This window comes from Brachycentrus maculatus, unplaced genomic scaffold (genome assembly GCF_059751285.1).
Source record: "Brachycentrus maculatus isolate JH-2025_06_01 unplaced genomic scaffold, ASM5975128v1 h1tg000122l, whole genome shotgun sequence".
NCBI lineage: Eukaryota > Metazoa > Arthropoda > Insecta > Trichoptera > Brachycentridae > Brachycentrus > Brachycentrus maculatus.
In genome coordinates this window covers 1,859,028-1,879,872 of record NW_028280875.1, presented here as the reverse complement: position 1 = coordinate 1,879,872, position 20,845 = coordinate 1,859,028, and the positions used below count along the sequence as shown (strand labels likewise).

The following is a 20,845-nucleotide window of genomic DNA, read 5'->3' as shown; positions in this document are numbered from 1 at the left end:
GTTATGCGGCAATATTTAATTTATACAAGACATCCATAGACAAAGCGAAGCACCATATTGACCCTACTCATCTTTAAAATAAAAATTTAAATGATTAAAAAAACACATTTATCAGCAAAAAATGTGTGTGTTGAACATAATACGGGTAAAGTGAAGCGGCTATCATCACGGGTAGGAAACTCCCATATGTCTTCTACTATTAAATAACACAGCCGGAGTGTACTTTACTTTGAAATATTCATTCTTCTATCTTTCAAACAACAATATTATAAAACGTTATTAAGTAAAGAAAATATATCATATTTTTCTTATAGCCATCTAATCAAATATTATACTTTAACAAGACTATTACTATACTAAAAAATAGGAAATGTATGCTTCATTTAGGAAGTATAGTTAACATATTATGTATCATTATAAATGAAAATTGATTACTGAAGTTGTAATGTAACTTGTAGCCACGAATGTAAATATTTATGCAGGGAAGCGGTGAAGCTACCAAGACATTAAAAATAAGTGATATTTAGTTTTGTAATGTATATTTAAGTTTTGTATGTAATCTCAGTTGTAAGTTTTAAAATTAAAGAAACATTCATATAAACTTGTCTTATTTCTTCAATATTGTTTTCCTTATTTCATATTTAGCTCTTATTCACACATTCTTCGTCAAACCCTTATCCGCACCCGATGGTCCTTAGGGCACTGCATCATATAAATGCAATGTTATCTTGATCGTTAACACATGAAGGAAAGGTGATCAGCTCACCGCTTCAGGTACCAGTCCAGGGTAATATTGAATAAACATTAGAGTAAAAAAATCACTTATATTTATTTGACCTCCCCCCTGGTAAACGAACCTGGGACCTCCAGTATGGTAGCCGAGTGTGCTGACCATTTCACAACGGAGGCGAACAATAATTCACACATTGGAAACCAGAAACTACACTTATGGCAAAGTACATCCCTTTTTCCGAACCAAGTTCCCTTCTGAGACCTTAAATCTTTGCTCAGCCGGGATTCTTACAACAGTTAGGGCGTTTGTGCACTACATGGAATTTTACCATCCGACACTTCAATTGGCGTGATAAAATGATGATTAGCTTGGATTGGCTTGTGGACTATACGGATTTATTTGTTTTTTTTTTTCTACAAGCCAATCATTGTTTTATCACGCCAACTGAAGTGCCGGACGGTAAAATTCTGTGTAGTGCACAAACGCCCTTACGATGCGGGTATTTATTATTTAATTGCTCTCTTTACCAGTATTTTTTATCACAAATCCTATCAAGGACGGGCAAGGTATATCTACCCGTTCGGTATATTGATGATTAAGGACAGGAAGGGTATTTTTACCTCCTGCGCCGGCCTCATTTCAAAGTTTGAAAAGAAGGAATTATTTAATGTTTTTATATTAAAATTATGTACCAATTTCTTTGTAACAATTATATGTACACAATTATCGAATCCCGTTGCCAGCGCTCCGCAGGTGTAAAAAACACCTGTCCTTGGTGTGTTAACAAGATTTGTGAATACCATATATTTTTGGCCATAAATGGAAGTTTGATGAAATGGGAAAATAAAACATTTTTTTTTACCAAATTTAGTTTTATTAAGAATTATTACTGAATAGTATTATTGGGCATTTGAGGCTATTGATAACGAAGACGGCAATCTCAATTTAGATGAGTTTTGAAAACAAAAGTATAGTCCTTTTTATTTTTATTTTTGTTAGATTTTTACAGTTCTTTTGCGCAGACCTATTAAGCTACCTGGTGTAGTAGGCTTGTCAGTGGAGTACTTTTTTATATTTCGAAGAAAGAAAAAACTATTAACAAATATATGAACTCTTGATGCTGACTATTTCTTTATTTCGCCTTTGCTCTATACCGCTGGCAACAAATTAAAAATGAAAGTAACCATATATCGAAGTGTGCTACTTCCGTATTTAATGTTGGGATTATCAACCCTTTGTTGTGGGTGAAGCGTGTAGCATAGTCGTGCATTAGAGGATTATGGATAGACTTATGGTTAGTCGCTCAACTATGATAACCGTTCACAATACTCCACATACTGAAAGCGACTCTATGTTAAAAAAGTAGTTTTGTATTTTCCCTTTGAAGATATATGTAATACAAAACTTTTTTTTTCATGGAATAATGTAAGGCAATTGCATTATACCAATGAAGAGTAGATAATCTTTAGAGTGACTTTAGGCAAGATAAAGGACAGCATAAAAAAGTACTCACAAGAGGCTGAAAACGATTTAACATATACAAGAGAAATTGACGGAGAAAAGCTATATCAGTTTTAAGAAAAGATTGATTATTTACATACTGCAAAAAGGTACATTTTTTCATGGAATATTGTAAGTTTTGTATCTTTTTCATAATTGTTCTTGTAAAATGGCCCAATGATTTAATTCCACACTTTAAAATGCATAATACCAACGAAGAGTAGATAATCTTTAGAGTGACTTTAGGCAAGACAAAGGACAGCATAAAAAAGTACTCACAAGAGGCCGCAAATGATCAACAACACGTACAACAGAAATTGACGGAGAAAAGCTATATCAGTTTTAAGAAAAGATTGATTATTTACATACTGCAAAAAGGTCCCCCCATGGCATTGTATCATTTTGGGCCAGAAATGGCGCCAAACACACATTGTAAATTACACAAAAAAGATTAATAAAGACACTTCTCGGGGTAGCAATCAGAAAACCTACGGTGGTGATACTTAATCAAATGGGTGTTATGAAAATAACGCTAAGCAAAAATACTCCTCATACACCATAAATGTGGAAAAGTGAAAAAATTTATTTCCAGAAAAACACACCCTCTACCGGTAAGAAATATGAGTAGTCCACTTGCAAACCACGTTCTGTTAAAAGAAAAAAAAAGTTTTTTAGCCAATGACGGCAATCGGTAGAATATCAAATCTTCTACCGATTTAAGCTGTTTTGAGAGATTTTAGAAAGTGAATTGTCGATCGGCATAGCGAGTTTTGCAGGAGTATTGATTTTTATATTCCATTTTATTCCCAACTAAACGAGTTTGGGCAGATTATGTTAAATACGGATGTTAATATTTTTAATTTTGTACCAATTGGGGCCATTATCTAAAAAAACTTAATTTTTTTTAACATAACGTGGTTTGCAAGTGGACTGACTACTCATATGTAATATACCAAAAATGTCGACTGCATTCAGCCTGAGAAAGTCACGTATAATTGTGGAATTTTGCGCCACTTAATATAATATTAGAAATAAATACTGATCATTTTGAAAATAATAAAAAAATGGTCTCTTGATTTGCAATCCGAAAAGTGTTTACAGCCGGTCACTCCACCAAAATAAAAACTAAATACAAAAATTATTATTACAATGTTTTTTGTTGTTGGAATTATCTATATAAACCTAAAAAAATCACTAATGATTCATGCACCACAGTTCATCTTGTTTATATACTTTATCTTATGTCGTATTATTTGTAATTTCTAAAAATATATGTTTTAAATCATGCAAATGAACATATCATTACTGGTTCTGCTAAGTCAGGCTTTCGTTTAAAAGAAATGTACTGTAATAAGTATTTTAACAAAAACAAAGATGGTAGGCATTTTACTCATGATTTTATTCCACACCTTAAAATGCATTATACCAATGAAGAGTAGATAATCTTTACAGTGACTTTAGGCAAGATAAAGGACAGCATAAAAAAGTACTCACAAGAGGCCGCAAACGGTCAACAACATGTACAACAGAAATGGACGGAGAAAAGCTATATCAGTTTTAAGAAAAGATTGATTATTTACATACTGCAAAAAGGTCCCTTAAATTATTATTACAAAGTTTTTTTTATTGTTGGAATAATCTATATAAACCTAAAAAAATAAACTGATTCATGCACCATAGTTCTTCTTGTTTATATTACTTTATTTAATGTCGTATTATTTGTAATTTCTAAAAATTTTTGTTTTAATTTAGTCAGGCTTTCGTATAGAAGGAATGTACTGTAATAACTATTTAAAAAAAAAAGACGGTAGGGATTTTACTTATATTATTTCTTCACTATTAATCAATCCTTTAACGTGGTAATTCACTTTTAATAAATAAATTGCAAGGCTGCACTTTCACATGATGGTATATAACACGAAATTATCGGTCTGCTCTCCTTTGTACTGCCATAGTGAGCCTTTGTAAACGGTGGTAGAACGGTTCTACAACCGTAACGCATGCTCTTAGTTGTGAATCACACCCTATCAGGTTTTTTGTCCAACTTTATTTGACATTTCTTTGTTTCACTCTTTGACAAATTCAACCACGAAGAGGTACAGAATTGAGCAGCGCGTTGAGATTGTTGAAGAGTTTTATGAAAATGGGCTTTCAAATCAAAGTGCACAAAAAATTCATTTCGTGCACTTTGCGCAAATTTCAGCAAACCGGATCTGTAGATGTGAAAATACCTGTGCATGCTCAGCCAGTTCATTCTGCGGAAAACATCGCTACTATTCGCGATAAATCTCATTTCCTTTTTGCCTCATGGTTCCCAATATAGACAGTTGACCCGGCTCCATCATCCAAGCGGGATTTTCTGATGTCTTCTTTAGCGTTATTTCAGATTCACTTGCATTTGGCCCATAATCACAACTAGGATATGCAAGATTAGATTTCCTCACACGAGTCATTTTACCCCTTTCTTCAGAAAAAACTGAGCGACGAACTTTTCCACTGTCGTAAGGTTTTACATTGCATATGCGTAAACGTTTATACAACATTTTTGGACACAAATGTCGAATACACGAACAATTTTGCTGGCACTCATCAATATAAATTGCAATAACTGAGGCGGCCACAGACTAACTATTTATATAAAGACCGCCAACTACCTCGATTTTTTATGGCTGGAAGTGATATTCGCTAGCGGCCGGAAGTGACGTAAACGGCTACTAGTACTAAACTCCCGGCTGGGCGTGACTTCGCCGCGGCTGGGCGTGACTTCGCCGCGGCTGAATGTCGAATCCACCCGCCGAAATATTTATCATTAATTTTTCAGGTTAAATGGTATTGATATTGAAATTTGTTGTATTACATATTTTCAAAATTATAATATTAATATTACAAAGAAGATATTTCACTATCTAAATTTATTTATTTCAGTGTAAACAAAAATATACACGGTCACGGCTAAAACGCGACATTTATAAAAAGAGTTTAGGCGTTTAGTTGAGTTCAAAAGTTCAGTTTAATAATGGTTACTCAACTCAGCCGTACAACGGTAAATGGTAATGGTAATTTTTTTGACTTACTATAATATATATAAAATTCCAGAAAACACAATATTTTAAAAGGACAGAAGGAGTGTCCACCACTTCCTGAAGTTATGTTTCTTATCGGGGGTGCCAGCGCCCCTTTCTGGACGTTTTGGAAGTCTGGCTAGGCGTTTTTAAAATTTTCGCATTTGGGGGGTGCTGCAGAAGGGAGCGGGAGGTTCAAGGGAACGTTGTGTCAATAAAGAAAAACTACACTTTCATACGCAAAATTTAACTTTAACTTTGGCATAATACTCAATATTATCAAGTTCTTCATATAAAACAAGGGCCCATTAAAAAAGACATATAGTATCATAGCCACATTAATGCCCTTATCGAAGATATGATAATACGGTTCAAAGACTAACAGGAACTTTTGATATCAGCTTGGTTAATCAATCCATTTTTATCAGACGTAGAAAGTGTTAGTCCAAATTTAAAAGAGTAATTTATTGATCTGCAAAATGACTGTGAAGCCAAAATAATATGTAATCAATGTGTTTATATTAATTTTTGGATACGTTTTCGTCATCAATACCTAATTCTGTGGGAAGAATTGAAATTACCCATAATAGCCTTTCTATCTTCATATTTAGAAGAGAAGGGTTTTAGTGCAGTAATGCATATATTTAAAAAAAAACGCGAAATTGATTACAAATAACCCGAAGAAGAGATAAACTTTAACCAAATAAAACGAAATTGGCGCAATCTCATGACGCTCAAGGATCTCTTTAATTTTTTTAAATAAGAAAAAAAATATTTTAAGTTACATGTTTTATTTAAAATTAAAAAAGGTGTTTTATTGTGTATTTCGCAATATTTTTTATTTGTAGAAGGAAATCCATCGCATAAATACTTACAGGTAAGTAGGTAGTGGGTACGTAAATACATACATAGAGAAAAGTGTAGTGTAGTGTTAAAAATTTATAAAAGCATATGCAGACACGGATCAATAATTTTATCTTTAAAAAATCCTAATGAATTCCGGCAGACCGAAAAAGATTAATAAAGATGTTTAAGGCATTGAAAATAAAAATAGACGTATAAAACATATAAAAATAGAAAATAAAAATTAATCAAAGCAGATGTATGTAGAGGAATAGAGCAAATCTCAAAGCGAAATCGATTTCCTAACAATATCATGGCAACTGTAAAAATATTGAAAAAATATTGCAAGCAACATAATAAAACCGTAATCGATGCTCCCGGCTGAAGGTACTTAGCTCCCGGCTGGGCGCGGCCGGATTGACCCGGCGAAATTTTTACCATTAATTTTTCAGGCCAAATGATATTTATATTAAAATTTGTTTTATTACATATTAACATAATTATAATATCAATATTAAAAAAAAGGAATTTTATAACCAACATTTATTTATTTCATTGTAAACAAAAATATAGAGGTCACGGCTAAAACGCGACATTTATGAAAAGAGTTCAGGCAATTAGTAGTTTCTAAACTCAGCCGCTGAATGATGAATTACATTCGAACCCTTTTTACTTATTCGTCACTCGCCGAATTGCAAAAATATTTTTCTTTTTTTTTATTCTACGGTCTTTCTTATTGAGGCTTCTGTTCAAATAATAAGACTTATTAACTTTTTTGAAAGTGAAATAATATATATATATATATATATATATATATATATATATATATATATATATATATATATATATATATATATATATATATATATATATATATATATATATATATATATATATATATATATACATATGTATATATATATGTATATATATATATATATATATATATATATATATGTTTATATATATATATATATATATATATATATATATATATATATATATATATATATATATATATATATATATATATATATATATATATATATATATATATATATATATATATATATATATATATATATATATATATATATATATATATATATATATATATATATATATATATATTTGTATATATATGTATATATTAATATATATTTTATATAAACATATATACATTTATACATATTTTTTTATATATTCACTAAATATTACACACTCAAACTTGTGTGGATACATCACAATCGATACAATGCTTTTAAATAAAAACAAAAAAGAGAATTTTCAAATGACTATATTTCAGACAAAAATTCCAGAAAAACACACAATTTATTAAATGTTCCTTCTGCCCTTTTAAACAAAAAATATATAACAATTTACAAACAAGTATATTACAGATACAATTCTCTAAAAAACATTTTATAAAAGGGCAGAAGGAGTACCCACCACTTCCCGAAGCAAGTATACGAGCTGAAGGCTACCGTAACTACTTCACTCCCGCAAATTTGAATTTGAATTTGAATTTATTTAATGTTCCTTCTGCCCTTTTAAACACAAAATATGTAACAATTTACAAACAAGTATATTACAGATACAATTCTCTAAAAAACATTTTATAAAAGGGCAGAAGGAGTACCCACCACTTCCCGAAGCAAGTATACGAGCTGAAGGCTACGGTAACTACTTCACTCCCACAAATTTGAATTTGAATTTATTTAATGTTCCTTCTGCCCTTTTAAACACAAAATATGTAACAATTTACAAACAAGTATATTACAGATACAATTCTCTAAAAAACATTTTATAAAAGGGCAGAAGAAGTACCCACCACTTCCCAAGGCAAGTGTACGAGCTGAAGGCTACGGTAACTACTTGACTCCCACAAATTTGAATTTGAATTTATTTAATGTTCTTTCTGCCCTTTTAAACACAAAATATGTAACAATTTACAAAACAAGTATATTAGGGATACAATTCTAGAAAACACAATATGAATTATAAATAATATGCAACAATTTATAAACAACTACATTAGGGATACAATTCTAAAAAAAACAAATGAATTATAAATAACATGTAACAATTTATAAAAAATAATATTATAAAAAATTATGTAATAATTTTCAAACAAGTATATTATAACATATATAAGTATTATAAATGTCTAATTTTTACTACTAATATTTTTTTTCAAAAGTGTTTCCATTTCCGCTGTATTTACCCTTTTATCAATATTTTTCAATTTATTATTAAATATCCTACACCACTCATTTAATAATATTTTTGTAATATGATGACAAAATAAACTAATAAATGTTTCCTTATGAGTGGCACATGAAAACCAATTAAAATCGATACATAATTTTATCTGTCTAATTATTTTTTTACTAATTTTATCACTATAACATAGGTCAACAATAGCTTGGTAAACTAATTTATGTGTAATAAGAAAACTATTTAAAAAATCACTACTTGGATATAACAATCCCCCTGTTTCTGAATATTGTAGACTTTTTATTAAACTGTGCTCATCTAAATTAATATTTTCGCTTAGTAAATTTTCCTTACATAAATTACATACATTTAATTTTGTCAAGATTTGTCTACATATAAAGCCTGCAAAATAAGAACCTGTATTTTTTTCAAAAAAATCAACACTATTAATAGTAATATTTTGTAAATGCTCTGCGCTTGCAATTTCATTATTTAATTCTAGAGACAGATCCATAGAAGGCTCCATAGTAGACAAATCCTGTGATTTTTTATACATACTTTTTAAAAAACTATACATGTTCATCATATTGTCACTATCACTTTCACAATTCCCTATTGATTTACCTGTTGTCATGCTATTTAATAATAGAGTCTTAAACGCACTTATAAACTGGTAACACGATGGCCGCAAATTCTGTCCTCCATGTGCTCGAATTTGGCCGAAGAAATTTTCTAAGGGGTCTTGATTTAGCCTCCTTAAATTTATAAATCTGAAGAAAAAAAAATTCAGTACCAAAAATAATTTTAACTTTTTTATAAAAGTAAGTCAATATGGTTCACTTACTTAAATCCCATTTTATGCAGATCTTCCCAAATTGCTCTCATTGAATTGATGGTCACTTGAAAATTATGCATTGTTATCGGTCTGCGCTCTTTTACAGTATTGCCATCAAATTCCCATGATTGTAATATTTTTACAGCTTCTGTCCAGAAGGTGAGATGTTCAGAGTTACGAGATATAGCATTTTTTAATCCTTTATGTTTATATCCAAAAGAATTCAAACTATCAAATAAGGAATTCATGAAAAAAATTATTTCCATAGAAAATTGTGCAGTGTCGGGTAGAGGAAAATTATTATGCGAAGAGTTTTGTTCTAATCTTCTAGCATTTAATAAAAGCTGCAATGTAGATCCTACAGAACGGCTGAATACTTGTGCAGCATATTTCACCTGAAATTTTAAATGTTATTCATTAACGTAAACATTACCTGAAATCACTACTACATACATCATAAATAAAACTCACTATCATAAATACGCATCATTAAAAAAGTAGATATAATTTTTATAAAGTTGACTGCGGTATTTGAATAAAAAATTTCTTTCATTATAACATACTCTTTAAGAAAAACTAAACAATAAAAAGATAATTACAATCAGACATGAGAATATAATAAACAATAGCAATTAATGTTGGAAAAAAATCATAGATGTCAATAGATGCTAAAAAATATATTTTAAAAATACATGTGAATGGGCACTATTTTATTTATGAATTGTTCAATTTACATACATAATCTATAGTAATTTCATTCACAACTAAGATCAATTATATTATATTGAGTTTTTCATATTGAACTCTTAACACAATATTATGGATATTGAAGGCCACCATGTTAGCACTCATATCTCATTATTGAAAGAGGCTGGAAATAGCTGAAGAGGGAAAATACCGACATTTATATAAATAGACAAATTTTAGACCAGAGGCAGTAATAAACACATTGGGACATATAAAACTGTATTTTGCAAAATTCATAAAGGAAACTGTCTGCGGTGATCTCCTTTATTACCATTCTCATTATTGCAGCAGGAAATATTTGAATTTTTAGGTCTGTTTTTAAGTTTTATCCATAAGGGTTGAATAAAAATAATAATACTATTTATTATTTACTTTACCTTCATTTTTTCTTTCCCCTTTGGGTTTATATGGCGTTCTGTCAGTTTGGTGTGTCTCACAGTTCCCCCGGCTCCGTCAATCTTATATAGTGCATCAATATGCTTCCATTCAGCTCTCTTTCCATCGCATAGGATATTTTTGGCCAAAAAATTATTCCTGAAACATTTCAACAAGTGGGGTGGATCAAAAATATGATAAATATTTATACCACTTACACAATATTTATAATTTTCTGGATGCGCTCCTGGAGAAACTCGAAGTATATCTGCTCGCGTATCTGAAATTAAAGAATTAATTGCAGACACATTGGAAGATCCCTGATCACTTACAGTGGCTCTTATGATGAAACCAGTTTTATTTATTTCATTAATTATTTCTTTTATAATAGTTTTTAGTAAAATATGTTGAGTAGAATTTTTCACAAAGTAAAAAGCAACAGGTATTTTCCAATTGTGCTTTATAACCCTTAGCATAAATACCAGAACATGATCAGCTACATTATCTGTGCGCCTCCCCATCCCACTGTTCTCGAATCCATCAATGACATCATTTGAAGGGTTATAACTCACATGTGTCTGAATAGCCATCTCATCAAATAATAAAACACATTGTCTAGAATGTTCATCCAGTTTCCTCGAAGTCTTTTTTAAATGATCTATAATTATGGGATTGATACCGGAAGATAAATCAATATTTGATAAAATGGGTTGTAGAGTGGATTTGCAAGGTAGGTTAAACTCTGTTCTCAAAAATTTATATGTTTTGTTACTGAGCTTAGCTATAGAAAGTGCCATTATCTTTTCTTTAAATGTGTATCTTCTACCTTTAGGATGTGAATTGATTAGTCTTAATTGTGCAGCGATAAATGTTTTGGGAAATTGACGCATTTTTGACAAAACTTTTTTAAAATAAAGAGTGGGAGTACTTCTAGTGTCAACTTTTTTTTTTAAAGATTTATTTTCTTTTAGAATTTTTTTAAAATCTTTACTTAGATTTTGAATAATTGACTCTAATATTTTTATTCTTTCGTGATCAGTATCAGTGGATGTATTTGGTAGAAGAACAGAACCTGACGGAGTAGGAAGAACAGAACTTGACGGAGTAGGAAGAACAGAACCTGACGGAGTAGGAAGAACAGAACCTGACGGAGTAGGAAGAACAGAACCTGACGGAGTAGGAAGAACAGAACCTGACGGAGTAGGAAGAACATTCTTTTTAAGAGAGCCCACTGTAGGAACCCTGTTTTCTTTATCACCTGTGGAGAAAGTATGATTATTAACATTATCTAATTGATTATTTATAAATTTAGAATTGCTGCACACATCCAAGGAATAAATGGGTGAAATTGACTCACTTGAACAAGGGATATCAATAATATTGCTGAAAAAACTTAAAGGCAAAGGCAGATTATGATTAGGAAGAGCCCCTTTTTTTAAACGATTACGTGCAACGTCACTGACATTGAAGTGATTAGAGCAAATTCGAGGATCTTTTATATTCAAAAAGTTATTAATATCCGTCAAATATGGGAACATTATCCTATACCATAACTCACCCTTACCTTTAGGAACACTAAAAAATTTTATTGAATAATTTCTCCTTGAAGGGCAGCCAGGAACAATACATTTATAACCCATTATATATGTTTGAAGGCACTGAAAATAATAATGCACTATTAAAAAATTATAAAAAAGCAAATGCAGATTCAATTCCGGCAGGTCAAAATGGATAATCCAAGTTGTTTGAAGGCACTGAAAATAAAAATTATGATACGTATAAAAATTGAAAATAAAGATTAATAAAAGCAGATGTATGTAAGGAAGTAGAGCAAATCTCGAATCGAAATCGGTTCTAATTTTAATTGCCCGCAATAAAACTGCAACCAACAATAAGAAGATAAAAGAATAATTACCAGCAACATAATAAAACAAAAATATCAATATAATCGATGCTGCAATAGGTAGGCACCTACGGATTTCTATTTTTCTATCCATAATTGTCTATAGCCATAGTTAGTCCATATTTATTTCAAATATTTGAACAACTTGTTGGTATCTCGTATTTTTCGTTTGAACAACTTGTTGGTATCTCGTATTTTTCGTTCCCGTTTTGGTGTTTTTGTTAGTGTATTAGCGTGTCTCGTCATTTCTGGTCGTTTTTTGAACAATCTGACGTTTACGAGTCGACCCCCCCTGGAGGCGGCGGCCATGCCACAGACTAACTATTTATATAAAGACCGCCAACTACCTCGATTTTTTATGGCTGGAAGTGATATTCGCCAGCGGCCGGAAGTGACGTAAACGGCTACTAGTACTAAGCTCCCGGCTGGGCGTGACTTCGCCGCGGCTGAATGTCGAATCCACCCGCCGAAATATTTGTCATTAATTTTTCAGGTTAAATGGTATTGATATTGAAATTTGTTGTATTACATATTTTCAAAATTATAATATTAATATTACAAAGAAGATATTTCACTATCTAAATTTATTTATTTCAGTGTAAACAAAAATAGAAAGGTCACGGCTAAAACGCGACATTTATAAAAAGAGTTTAGGCGTTTAGTTGAGTTCAAAAGTTCAGTTTAATAATGGTTACTCAACTCAGCCGTACAACGGTAAATGGTAATGGTAATTTTTTTGACTTACTATAATATACAATATATAAAATTCCAGAAAACACAATATTTTAAAAGGACAGAAGGAGTGTCCACCACTTCCTGAAGTTATGTTTCTTATCGGGGGTGCCAGCGCCCCTTTCTGGACGTTTTGGAAGTCTGGCTAGGCGTTTTTAAAATTTTCGCATTTGGGGGGTGCTGCAGAAGGGAGCGGGAGGTTCAAGGGAACGTTGTGTCAATAAAGAAAAACTACACTTTCATACGCAAAATTTAACTTTAACTTTGGCATAATACTCAATATTATCAAGTTCTTCATATAAAACAAGGGCCCATTAAAAAAGACATATAGTATCATAGCCACATTAATGCCCTTATCGAAGATATGATAATACGGTTCAAAGACTAACAGGAACTTTTGATATCAGCTTGGTTAATCAATCCATTTTTATCAGACGTAGAAAGTGTTAGTCCAAATTTAAAAGAGTAATTTATTGATCTGCAAAATGACTGTGAAGCCAAAATAATATGTAATCAATGTGTTTATATTAATTTTTGGATACGTTTTCGTCATCAATACCTAATTCTGTGGGAAGAATTGAAATTACCCATAATAGCCTTTCTATCTTCATATTTAGAAGAGAAGGGTTTTAGTGCAGTAATGCATATATTTAAAAAAAAACGCGAAATTGATTACAAATAACCCGAAGAAGAGATAAACTTTAACCAAATAAAACGAAATTGGCGCAATCTCATGACGCTCAAGGATCTCTTTAATTTTTTTAAATAAGAAAAAAAATATTTTAAGTTACATGTTTTATTTAAAATTAAAAAAGGTGTTTTATTGTGTATTTCGCAATATTTTTTATTTGTAGAAGGAAATCCATCGCATAAATACTTACAGGTAAGTAGGTAGTGGGTACGTAAATACATACATAGAGAAAAGTGTAGTGTAGTGTTAAAAATTTATAAAAGCATATGCAGACACGGATCAATAATTTTATCTTTAAAAAATCCTAATGAATTCCGGCAGACCGAAAAAGATTAATAAAGATGTTTAAGGCATTGAAAATAAAAATAGACGTATAAAACATATAAAAATAGAAAATAAAAATTAATCAAAGCAGATGTATGTAGAGGAATAGAGCAAATCTCAAAGCGAAATCGATTTCCTAACAATATCATGGCAACTGTAAAAATATTGAAAAAATATTGCAAGCAACATAATAAAACCGTAATCGATGCTCCCGGCTGAAGGTACTTAGCTCCCGGCTGGGCGCGGCCGGATCCACCCGGCGAAATTTTTACCATTAATTTTTCAGGCCAAATGATATTTATATTAAAATTTGTTTTATTACATATTAACATAATTATAATATCAATATTAAAAAAAAGGAATTTTATAACCAACATTTATTTATTTCATTGTAAACAAAAATATAGAGGTCACGGCTAAAACGCGACATTTATGAAAAGAGTTCAGGCAATTAGTAGTTTCTAAACTCAGCCGCTGAATGATGAATTACATTCGAACCCTTTTTACTTATTCGTCACTCGCCGAATTGCAAAAATATTTTTCTTTTTTTTTATTCTACGGTCTTTCTTATTGAGGCTTCTGTTCAAATAATAAGACTTATTAACTTTTTTGAAAGTGAAATAATATATATATATATATATATATATATATATATATATATATATATATATATATATATATATATATATATATATATATATATATATATATATATATATATATATATATATATATATATATATATATATATACATATGTATATATATATATATATATATATATATATATATATATATATATGTTTATATATATATATATATATATATATATATATATATATATATATATATATATATATATATATTAATATATATATATATATATATATATATATATATATATATATATATATATATATATATATATATATATATATATATATATATATATATATATATATATATATATATATTTGTATATATATGTATATATTAATATATATTTTATATAAACATATATACATTTATACATATTTTTTTATATATTCACTAAATATTACACACTCAAACTTGTGTGGATACATCACAATCGATACAATGCTTTTAAATAAAAACAAAAAAGAGAATTTTCAAATGACTATATTTCAGACAAAAATTCCAGAAAAACACACAATTTATTAAATGTTCCTTCTGCCCTTTTAAACAAAAAATATATAACAATTTACAAACAAGTATATTACAGATACAATTCTCTAAAAAACATTTTATAAAAGGGCAGAAGGAGTACCCACCACTTCCCGAAGCAAGTATACGAGCTGAAGGCTACCGTAACTACTTCACTCCCGCAAATTTGAATTTGAATTTGAATTTATTTAATGTTCCTTCTGCCCTTTTAAACACAAAATATGTAACAATTTACAAACAAGTATATTACAGATACAATTCTCTAAAAAACATTTTATAAAAGGGCAGAAGGAGTACCCACCACTTCCCGAAGCAAGTATACGAGCTGAAGGCTACGGTAACTACTTCACTCCCACAAATTTGAATTTGAATTTATTTAATGTTCCTTCTGCCCTTTTAAACACAAAATATGTAACAATTTACAAACAAGTATATTACAGATACAATTCTCTAAAAAACATTTTATAAAAGGGCAGAAGAAGTACCCACCACTTCCCAAGGCAAGTGTACGAGCTGAAGGCTACGGTAACTACTTGACTCCCACAAATTTGAATTTGAATTTATTTAATGTTCTTTCTGCCCTTTTAAACACAAAATATGTAACAATTTACAAAACAAGTATATTAGGGATACAATTCTAGAAAACACAATATGAATTATAAATAATATGCAACAATTTATAAACAACTACATTAGGGATACAATTCTAAAAAAAACAAATGAATTATAAATAACATGTAACAATTTATAAAAAATAATATTATAAAAAATTATGTAATAATTTTCAAACAAGTATATTATAACATATATAAGTATTATAAATGTCTAATTTTTACTACTAATATTTTTTTTCAAAAGTGTTTCCATTTCCGCTGTATTTACCCTTTTATCAATATTTTTCAATTTATTATTAAATATCCTACACCACTCATTTAATAATATTTTTGTAATATGATGACAAAATAAACTAATAAATGTTTCCTTATGAGTGGCACATGAAAACCAATTAAAATCGATACATAATTTTATCTGTCTAATTATTTTTTTACTAATTTTATCACTATAACATAGGTCAACAATAGCTTGGTAAACTAATTTATGTGTAATAAGAAAACTATTTAAAAAATCACTACTTGGATATAACAATCCCCCTGTTTCTGAATATTGTAGACTTTTTATTAAACTGTGCTCATCTAAATTAATATTTTCGCTTAGTAAATTTTCCTTACATAAATTACATACATTTAATTTTGTCAAGATTTGTCTACATATAAAGCCTGCAAAATAAGAACCTGTATTTTTTTCAAAAAAATCAACACTATTAATAGTAATATTTTGTAAATGCTCTGCGCTTGCAATTTCATTATTTAATTCTAGAGACAGATCCATAGAAGGCTCCATAGTAGACAAATCCTGTGATTTTTTATACATACTTTTTAAAAAACTATACATGTTCATCATATTGTCACTATCACTTTCACAATTCCCTATTGATTTACCTGTTGTCATGCTATTTAATAATAGAGTCTTAAACGCACTTATAAACTGGTAACACGATGGCCGCAAATTCTGTCCTCCATGTGCTCGAATTTGGCCGAAGAAATTTTCTAAGGGGTCTTGATTTAGCCTCCTTAAATTTATAAATCTGAAGAAAAAAAAATTCAGTACCAAAAATAATTTTAACTTTTTTATAAAAGTAAGTCAATATGGTTCACTTACTTAAATCCCATTTTATGCAGATCTTCCCAAATTGCTCTCATTGAATTGATGGTCACTTGAAAATTATGCATTGTTATCGGTCTGCGCTCTTTTACAGTATTGCCATCAAATTCCCATGATTGTAATATTTTTACAGCTTCTGTCCAGAAGGTGAGATGTTCAGAGTTACGAGATATAGCATTTTTTAATCCTTTATGTTTATATCCAAAAGAATTCAAACTATCAAATAAGGAATTCATGAAAAAAATTATTTCCATAGAAAATTGTGCAGTGTCGGGTAGAGGAAAATTATTATGCGAAGAGTTTTGTTCTAATCTTCTAGCATTTAATAAAAGCTGCAATGTAGATCCTACAGAACGGCTGAATACTTGTGCAGCATATTTCACCTGAAATTTTAAATGTTATTCATTAACGTAAACATTACCTGAAATCACTACTACATACATCATAAATAAAACTCACTATCATAAATACGCATCATTAAAAAAGTAGATATAATTTTTATAAAGTTGACTGCGGTATTTGAATAAAAAATTTCTTTCATTATAACATACTCTTTAAGAAAAACTAAACAATAAAAAGATAATTACAATCAGACATGAGAATATAATAAACAATAGCAATTAATGTTGGAAAAAAATCATAGATGTCAATAGATGCTAAAAAATATATTTTAAAAATACATGTGAATGGGCACTATTTTATTTATGAATTGTTCAATTTACATACATAATCTATAGTAATTTCATTCACAACTAAGATCAATTATATTATATTGAGTTTTTCATATTGAACTCTTAACACAATATTATGGATATTGAAGGCCACCATGTTAGCACTCATATCTCATTATTGAAAGAGGCTGGAAATAGCTGAAGAGGGAAAATACCGACATTTATATAAATAGACAAATTTTAGACCAGAGGCAGTAATAAACACATTGGGACATATAAAACTGTATTTTGCAAAATTCATAAAGGAAACTGTCTGCGGTGATCTCCTTTATTACCATTCTCATTATTGCAGCAGGAAATATTTGAATTTTTAGGTCTGTTTTTAAGTTTTATCCATAAGGGTTGAATAAAAATAATAATACTATTTATTATTTACTTTACCTTCATTTTTTCTTTCCCCTTTGGGTTTATATGGCGTTCTGTCAGTTTGGTGTGTCTCACAGTTCCCCCGGCTCCGTCAATCTTATATAGTGCATCAATATGCTTCCATTCAGCTCTCTTTCCATCGCATAGGATATTTTTGGCCAAAAAATTATTCCTGAAACATTTCAACAAGTGGGGTGGATCAAAAATATGATAAATATTTATACCACTTACACAATATTTATAATTTTCTGGATGCGCTCCTGGAGAAACTCGAAGTATATCTGCTCGCGTATCTGAAATTAAAGAATTAATTGCAGACACATTGGAAGATCCCTGATCACTTACAGTGGCTCTTATGATGAAACCAGTTTTATTTATTTCATTAATTATTTCTTTTATAATAGTTTTTAGTAAAATATGTTGAGTAGAATTTTTCACAAAGTAAAAAGCAACAGGTATTTTCCAATTGTGCTTTATAACCCTTAGCATAAATACCAGAACATGATCAGCTACATTATCTGTGCGCCTCCCCATCCCACTGTTCTCGAATCCATCAATGACATCATTTGAAGGGTTATAACTCACATGTGTCTGAATAGCCATCTCATCAAATAATAAAACACATTGTCTAGAATGTTCATCCAGTTTCCTCGAAGTCTTTTTTAAATGATCTATAATTATGGGATTGATACCGGAAGATAAATCAATATTTGATAAAATGGGTTGTAGAGTGGATTTGCAAGGTAGGTTAAACTCTGTTCTCAAAAATTTATATGTTTTGTTACTGAGCTTAGCTATAGAAAGTGCCATTATCTTTTCTTTAAATGTGTATCTTCTACCTTTAGGATGTGAATTGATTAGTCTTAATTGTGCAGCGATAAATGTTTTGGGAAATTGACGCATTTTTGACAAAACTTTTTTAAAATAAAGAGTGGGAGTACTTCTAGTGTCAACTTTTTTTTTTAAAGATTTATTTTCTTTTAGAATTTTTTTAAAATCTTTACTTAGATTTTGAATAATTGACTCTAATATTTTTATTCTTTCGTGATCAGTATCAGTGGATGTATTTGGTAGAAGAACAGAACCTGACGGAGTAGGAAGAACAGAACTTGACGGAGTAGGAAGAACAGAACCTGACGGAGTAGGAAGAACAGAACCTGACGGAGTAGGAAGAACAGAACCTGACGGAGTAGGAAGAACAGAACCTGACGGAGTAGGAAGAACATTCTTTTTAAGAGAGCCCACTGTAGGAACCCTGTTTTCTTTATCACCTGTGGAGAAAGTATGATTATTAACATTATCTAATTGATTATTTATAAATTTAGAATTGCTGCACACATCCAAGGAATAAATGGGTGAAATTGACTCACTTGAACAAGGGATATCAATAATATTGCTGAAAAAACTTAAAGGCAAAGGCAGATTATGATTAGGAAGAGCCCCTTTTTTTAAACGATTACGTGCAACGTCACTGACATTGAAGTGATTAGAGCAAATTCGAGGATCTTTTATATTCAAAAAGTTATTAATATCCGTCAAATATGGGAACATTATCCTATACCATAACTCACCCTTACCTTTAGGAACACTAAAAAATTTTATTGAATAATTTCTCCTTGAAGGGCAGCCAGGAACAATACATTTATAACCCATTATATATGTTTGAAGGCACTGAAAATAATAATGCACTATTAAAAAATTATAAAAAAGCAAATGCAGATTCAATTCCGGCAGGTCAAAATGGATAATCCAAGTTGTTTGAAGGCACTGAAAATAAAAATTATGATACGTATAAAAATTGAAAATAAAGATTAATAAAAGCAGATGTATGTAAGGAAGTAGAGCAAATCTCGAATCGAAATCGGTTCTAATTTTAATTGCCCGCAATAAAACTGCAACCAACAATAAGAAGATAAAAGAATAATTACCAGCAACATAATAAAACAAAAATATCAATATAATCGATGCTGCAATAGGTAGGCACCTACGGATTTCTATTTTTCTATCCATAATTGTCTATAGCCATAGTTAGTCCATATTTATTTCAAATATTTGAACAACTTGTTGGTATCTCGTATTTTTCGTTTGAACAACTTGTTGGTATCTCGTATTTTTCGTTCCCGTTTTGGTGTTTTTGTTAGTGTATTAGCGTGTCTCGTCATTTCTGGTCGTTTTTTGAACAATCTGACGTTTACGAGTCGACCCCCCCTGGAGGCGGCGGCCATGCCACAGACTAACTATTTATATAAAGACCGCCAACTACCTCGATTTTTTATGGCTGGAAGTGATATTCGCCAGCGGCCGGAAGTGACGTAAACGGCTACTAGTACTAAGCTCCCGGCTGGGCGTGACTTCGCCGCGGCTGAATGTCGAATCCACCCGCCGAAATATTTGTCATTAATTTTTCAGGTTAAATGGTATTGATATTGAAATTTGTTGTATTACATATTTTCAAAATTATAATATTAATATTACAAAGAAGATATTTCACTATCTAAATTTATTTATTTCAGTGTAAACAAAAATAGAAAGGTCACGGCTAAAACGCGACATTTATAAAAAGAGTTTAGGCGTTTAGTTGAGTTCAAAAGTTCAGTTTAATAATGGTTACTCAACTCAGCCGTACAACGGTAAATGGTAATGGTAATTTTTTTGACTTACTATAATATACAATATATAAAATTCCAGAAAACACAATATTTTAAAAGGACAGAAGGAGTGTCCACCACTTCCTGAAGTTATGTTTCTTATCGGGGGTGCCAGCGCCCCTTTCTGGACGTTTTGGAAGTCTGGCTAGGCGTTTTTAAAATTTTCGCATTTGGGGGGTGCTGCAGAAGGGAGCGGGAGGTTCAAGGGAACGTTGTGTCAATAAAGAAAAAC

The 20,845-nt window shown here is 30.2% G+C and overlaps 3 long non-coding RNA genes across 3 annotated transcripts in view; all 3 read right to left on the bottom strand.

Annotated features, from left to right (window-relative positions):
- Window positions 1-1,584: 1,584 nt before the first annotated feature.
- LOC148309513 (uncharacterized) overlaps window positions 1,585-20,845 on the bottom strand; it is a 30,139-nt gene continuing 10,878 nt past the window's right edge. Inside the window, exon 2 of the long non-coding RNA XR_015837526.1 lies at window positions 1,585-4,857. This is a non-coding gene — a long non-coding RNA (uncharacterized LOC148309513). The remainder of the gene's footprint in view (window positions 4,858-20,845) is intronic.
- Window positions 8,341-12,185, bottom strand: LOC148309515 (uncharacterized). The gene is made up of 3 exons (XR_015837529.1): window positions 10,315-12,185; window positions 9,200-9,585; window positions 8,341-9,125 (listed from the first exon to the last, which is right to left on the bottom strand). It is a non-coding gene; the product is annotated as an uncharacterized LOC148309515 (long non-coding RNA).
- On the bottom strand, window positions 16,007-19,851 carry LOC148309514 (uncharacterized). Its single transcript, XR_015837528.1, has 3 exons — window positions 17,981-19,851; window positions 16,866-17,251; window positions 16,007-16,791 (listed from the first exon to the last, which is right to left on the bottom strand). It is a non-coding gene; the product is annotated as an uncharacterized LOC148309514 (long non-coding RNA).